This window comes from Clarias gariepinus, chromosome 8 (assembly GCF_024256425.1).
Source record: "Clarias gariepinus isolate MV-2021 ecotype Netherlands chromosome 8, CGAR_prim_01v2, whole genome shotgun sequence".
Lineage (NCBI taxonomy): Eukaryota > Metazoa > Chordata > Actinopteri > Siluriformes > Clariidae > Clarias > Clarias gariepinus.
Genome location: NC_071107.1, coordinates 2353398 through 2360622, shown reverse-complemented (window position 1 = coordinate 2360622; position 7225 = coordinate 2353398).

Here is a 7225-nt window from a genome sequence, read left to right as displayed (position 1 = left end):
TCCATGACCGATAAAGTGTATCTTCCTAATTATTATGCGAATTACTTTCTGCTTTCTTTTTCCTATTTCTTTTATTCTCTTTGTCATTACACACACACACATCACACACTGATACTGTATGTATGAAAGCATGTAATGTTAAAAAGCCAAGAGGGCAGGAGTTCAGTGAGTTGAGTGAGAGCCCATTGCAGCCTTAGCGATGAGGCAAACGACTGATGGAGTGACTGTGTGTACTTTCCAGGATAATTCTTCCAATTCAAAAGTAAAGCTGTGCTATGCAGATGGATCTTATCTCACTATAAAAAATATATTTTTTTTCTTTCATTCTTGTATGTAATTTCTTTATAATCAACATAAAATATTTTTTCTGTTTTAAACACGTTTTCCTTTTTCTTTCTTTTCTCAGCAACACACATTTTTCGATATAAACTCGCTTTTCTTTTCAATGTAACCCTTTGTTTTTTTCTTCTCCTTTTTGTTTCAACAATTGGTTTCTCTTATTTTGTCTATTCTCTTTTCTTTTCAACACTTCTTTTTCTATACCAGAGCGACATAGATCCACTCTGACATAGTGGATGTCAAAACTAACGTCTGCACACCAAGTGCAGAATTTAGGAGGTCTACAGTATATAGTCGTGTGGCCAGATGTTGCACTTCTTTCCTGATTGCCTCTATGATGGTATCTCCTATTGACCAAGCATAAAGTTGAGATTTGGATTGCATCACTACAAATGCTTTTTATTATGATAGCTGTGTGTGGTCCGTCTCGTCACATCGGGCAATGGATATAAAGTATATTGGTAATTTCTGTGGCATTTATGTACAGGGTTGGGTTGCCAGCCCGATGCATGATTGTATCTGAGCACTTGGGGGTGGAGTACCTTGCTTAAGGGTCCGACAGCGGCAACCCGTCAATGTTGGGGCTTGAACCGAGGTCCTCCTGGTCAGCAGACCAACACCTCAACCACCAAGCCACCCTTGCCCACTTATAATAGCGATATATCTATTATAACCCTTTAATTTAAAATACAGCCATATTTAGCCTATTTTATCCGAATAACACATATTTATTTGCTTTATTTTAGTGAGTTTTTACTTAATCTATTTAAAAGTAACTGGATTAAAATAGCTCCACTCTTTATTGGTGTATCCATTTAAGTGGCGGGTTGGTCTGTAAGTAGCAAACATGGAAGCAGGTACTTTATGTGTGTCTTTCTGTGTCAATTTTACCTCTGCTTAAGAAACTCCTAAGCCTCTGAAAATGTATCCTCCCTACACCAACATTTTTTTACTTTAGAAGCTCTTTTAATGGTTACAGTATGTTGCTTCATGAATAACTTTGACCTTTTTAGATCTACTATTTAATTTTAAGGAGAATTCTTAGGGAAAAACTTACAAATCTATGAATTTCGTCATTAGGAGCAACTCTTTGCAGTAAGAATTTTTATTAATACAGCGCCTGGAGTGGTTTGAATAAGGCCCCCATCACACTGAGCCACGTTGTCATTACGTCCGAAAAATAATGCACCAGATTTGCATCTATGTCACATTCAGAGAACTTTATATAAATAATGGATCCAATTCAACACCCCATCAATTTATTTTGACCCATCGGATGCAATGAGAATGTAGTAAGTGCATGATAAGCATCTGGTATGAGCATAGTGCAATCGGATCAGACACAGTAATAGTGAAAATATGAACTAATCCCAGGAAAAATTTTCAGTTTAGCTTTTCTGAATAATCTATTGGTGCAAGTGTTAGTAAGTACACAGCACTGATGGAGGGATTGTGTGTTCCTGGTGTGACTTGGGCAGTTGTTGTGGCCATCCTGTACCTGTCACGTGATATTCGGATGTACTGATTCTGTGCAAGTGTTGTTACACGTGGTCTTCCACTGCGAGGATGATCAGCTGTCCTTCCTGTCTCCCTGTAGCGCTGTCTTAGGCGACTCACAGTGCGGACATGGCGATTTATTGCCCTAGCCACATCAGCAGTCCTCATGCCTCCCTGCAGCATGCCTAATGCACGTTCACGCAGATGAGCAGGGACCCTGGGCATCTTTTTTTGAGTGTTTTTCACAGTCGGTAGACAAGTCTCTTTAGTGTCCTGGCTTTTTAGAACTGTGACCTTAAATGCCTACTTAACGACCACATGTTAATTAATTGATTATGGTTAATTGAACATGCATGGAAAACATTGTTTAAACTCTTTACAATGAAGATCTGTAAAGTTATTTGGATTTTTACAACATTATTGTTGAAATACACAGTCCTGAAAAAGGGACGTTTCTTTTTTTGCTGAGTATATATATATATATATATATATATATATATATATATATATATATATATAGAGTGGTGTGAAAAACTATTTGCCCCCTTCCTGATTTCTTATTCTTTTGCATGTTTGTCACACAAAATGTTTCTGATCATCAAACACATTTAACTATTAGTCAAAGATAACACAAGTAAACACAAAATGCAGTTTTTAAATGATGGTTTTTTATTATTTAGGGGAAAAAAATCCAAACCTACATGGCCCTGTGTGAAAAAGTAATTGCCCCCAGATCCTAATAACTGGTTGAGCCTTAATGTTCTTTTTGCTTAAAAGTGGTTTGCGCCTTGGAAATCTGCTATGCAGGCCGTTTTTGCCCAGTCTCTTTCTTATGGTGGAGTCATGAACACTGACCTTAATTGAGGCAAGTGAGGCCTGCAGTTCTTTAGATGTTGTCTTGGGGTCTTTTGTGGCCTCTCGGATGAGTTGTCTGCGCTCTTAGGGTAATTTTGGTCGTTCGGCCACTCCTGGGAAGGTTCACCACTGTTCCATGTTTTTGCCATTTGTGGATAATGGCTCTCACTGTGGTTCGCTGGAGTCCCAAAGCTTTAGAAATGGCTTTATAACCTTTACCAGACTGATAGATCTCAATTACTTTTGTTCTCATTAGTTCCTGAATTTCTTTGGATCTTGGCATGATGTCTAGCTTTTAAGGTGCTTTTGGTCTACTTCTCTGTGTCAGGTAGCTCCTATTTAAGTGATTTCTTGATTGAAACAAGTGTGGCAGTAATCAGGCCTGGGGGTGACTACAGAAATTGAACTTGGTGTGTCTCAAAGTGTCAACAGCAGACTTGCATCAAGACACAGAACTACTGGCAGAGTTCATGACAGACCCAGGAGTGGAGCCCCACGAGTGACAGATGACCAGTACCTAAGGACCTATGCACTCAGACATCGTTACACAATTGCCACACAGCTGCAGGACCATTTCCGAGATGCGAGGGGTACTAGGGTTTCCAGACAAACCATTCGCAATCGACTCCACCGTCTTGGCTTGAATGCCAGACAACCGTTGCAAAGGACCTCCACTGACACCAAGACACCGCCGTAAATGTTTACAGTGGGCACAAGACCATGTGACCTGGACAATGCAGCAGTAGTCTACCGTCCTGTGCACAGAAATGATTATTGTCAGCGTTGCTGGAGAAGGCGAAGTGAGCAATACGCAGAGGTCAACATAGTCCCCAGGGTTTGCATTGGTGGAGGAGGTGAGCAGTCTGGACAGGCATCACCAGTCAGCGCAAAACAGATTTGGTTATTGCACATGGCTCAGTCACTGCACGTTTTTACCTCAGAGACATCATAGAACACATCATCATCCCCCAATTTCGCCAGCACCCCAGAATTGTCACAGCTCAACTTCAGAAAGTTAGAGTACCTCATATGGTATGGCCATCAATGTCCCCAGACCTAAACCCCATAGAGCACGTCTGGGACCAGTTGAAGCAGAGACTGGATGATCGTACCCCACCCCCACGTGACCTGGCAGAACTGCATGTAGCACTTGTGAAAGAGTGGAATGCATTGCCTCAGAACAACATCATAAGGCTAGTGAGGAGCATGAGACTTCCCTGTCAAGCTGTCATTGCGGCAAATGGTGGAAACACCCGCTACTGTCATTATCAATTTTTGTTATTTGGGGCTATCCCTGTTATTGTCTAAAATTTTGGGGTAATAAATATTAATTTAATGAAAATGGGTTTTTTTCTCATACATTATTAGTAATATCAAAGGAAACTTTTATATATTTCATTCAAATTATATATTTAATGCAAATAGGAAAAGCACTCATGTAAATAACAATACCCCTAACTTATTGTGAGTAGTGTACAGTGTATAATATATATATACACACACACTACCGTTAAAAAGTTTGGGGTCACTTGCAAATTTTGTTGGCAACTTGGTTTTGGTTTAGTGATTTATTTTCTACATTCTACAACAATACTGTGGATTTCAAAACTATTTTGAATAACACATATGGAATTAGGCAATTACATAACAACAGTTAGTTGTTATTTTAAGACACAGAGGTCAGCCTTTCTGTAATAGTTAAGAAATACAGTTTAAGAACAGTATTGTCAAGTGCATTTGCAAAATCCATCAAGCACCATAATGAAACTGGCTCTCATGAAGGCCGTCCCAGGAGGGCGAGACCAAAACCTACCTATGCCGCAGACGAGAAGTTAATTTAGAGTTATCAGCCTGAAAAATGATCAATTAACAGGACCTCAGATTAGAAACATCTCACCATTAACCGTTCAAAAGAGATTTGCATTTTTTGGACACCTTCAGCATGCCTTTACAATGTAGAAAGAAATAAAAAATCAGGAACGATCATGGAGTTAGAAAGTGACCCCAAACTTTTGAACGGTAGTGTATATATATATAGGTTTTCAGTTATGTCAGGTAAAACGAAAGTTATCATTACTTTTATAAAGGGTGAATTTTACTAGAATATGACAATGACTTCACAAAAATGTAGAACTCTCAAAAAAGAGGCATATCGTTGGTCATAGAAACAACCAAAAACAACAATAAAACCATGTGATCAGGTGTAACTACGCTATTTCTTTACCTATGTAATTCACTTTTTATTTAATTAGTTTTGCTCCGTCATGTTTGGGTAGTTGGTAAATGAACTAAAATTCAGTTCATCATTGACTATTTTGTGCTGAAAAAAGTGTTACGACCTGCCACAGCTCATGAGTACATGAACACTCCTATTTCATGTTCCCAACTGCTCCTTATATCTTACCATCTCACCTTCCACTCTCCACACACCTGTGCACCATCACTAATCATTTCCCTTACCTATTTAAACCACACACTGACGGCACCACATCGCCAGATTATTGAGTGACTACCATAGCCCAATTTTCCAGCGGTTTCCTATGCCTTGATTTCTTGTTACCGACTGCGCTTCGTTTTTTCCGACCTCGCTCTTGTTTTTTACGCTTTGGATTCCCATGCTCACGGACTTTATATTATTGATTATTGGATTTGTTTGAAGACTACGAACTTGGATCACAAACTCACGCTTGTTGTAAAGTTAAATAAGTATAATGGTGGAGCTGAAGTCACTCGACAAGGAACAACTATGACACGATCAGAGTATGACATAACAGTATGCATCACCTCACAGTCATTAATGGGTCAAATGTACAGACTCAACATACAAGCACTATCTGTAACAGAGATTCGCCACCTCACAGTATCTACTATGATGTAACTATGATGTAACAGTATAGGGTCTGTGTATAAAAACTTGCGTGTAACAGACTGCAGTCAGTAACATTTGAGACAGGGAAGTGCATCGGCTGTTGGTCATCTCAGGGACACTGATGGTATGATAATACCGCTCTTTACTTATACGAAGGATTGATCACTTGAATCTTGATTGAGTTACTTGATATTTAATTAATTCACTATAGTGCTCATTACAAAAGAAAGAGTAAGTTATGGTATGCTGTGATTGTTGTTTAAGTTTTTAAATGTATTCACGAAAAATGTAATATGATGTTATGTGTTACATGTCCTTTAAAGGATTAATAGAATAGTATGTTTTATTTACTGTTGTGTTTTAAAAGTAGTGATTTAACTGTTATTTATCAGGAATAGTGATGTACCCTTTTTCTGGTTTTCATTTAAGGTTATCTGTCTCTGCCTCACTTATGTGAGTCTACCTTGAACAATTGTTGTGTAACCCGCAAAGCCGTCAGACACAAGAATTAAATGTGATTTCAGAGTTGATTCCCATGTCCCCTGTAGTTGACTATGGGTTTTTTCGAGTTTGAAGCAGAGGCTGATGTGCAAATTCCCAGATGACTCGACACTTGTCTTTCTGGATCTGAACACTGCTTGCCTTTGACCACGAATAAGCCCTGCAAAACCAGCCACCAACCTGCGCGATTTTTGCTCGCTTTTACGTCCTTTACGCTTCTGCATTCCTGCAGGACTCACGCTGTACACGGAGCGCTCACACCGACTTCCGCATTCCAGTGCAGCTCTCTTTCTGCTTCCCTACACAGAGCAACAAGAGCTCCAGCACCAAGCAAGTTAATAAGGATCTCGCGTCAGCTGTCCAGCCCGTTTCAAGCTTTATTCTAGACAATAAGATTGTCGCTGAACCGCTGGATGTCCAGGTGGTGCTCCGAAAATAATGTGGGCTTCATAGACAATTGGAAGACTTTTGAGGGCAAAGCCATCTTGGGAAGGTGCTGCTCTCATTTCCTGTGCGTAGTATAGTGCATAGTCTCAGAAGAGGCCTAGTTAATCGGTGACAATCCAGAGCCCAGGCCAGGGAGCAGACAAACAGGCTAAACCAAATGTCTGCTAGCTGCATAGAGTCGTCACTCAGGGTTCATCATATTGAGACTGTGTCTGTTTCCCGAGCTAAGCAAAAATGTAGAAAGACTCAGAAAGTCTGTTTTAGTAATTTAATTAATATAGATACCACAAACTCGGGTCACACTAAATGCGCAGCCGGCACCTCTGATCTGAAGCTAGGACTGTTAAACATTAGATCTCTCGCATCAAAAGCAGTTATAGTTAATGAAATTATCACAGATCAGGAGTTTGATATACTCTGTTTAACAGAAACCTGGATTAAACAGGACGAGTATGTAGCTTTAAATGAAGCTAGTCCTCCTGGATACAGCCTCGGCTAACTGGTATAGGAGGAGGCATCGCAGTTATTTACCATGATAATCTGACTATCGTTCAAAAACATGGACACACATTTAATGCACTTGAAGTTCTCTATAGTAACATACCAAGTGTACAGTAGCTACTGTACAAATATGAAGTCAGCTCAGTCGATCCCACTAATTATCATTTACAGACCTCCAGGGCCGTACTCTGAATTTCTTTGTGAATTTGCAGATTT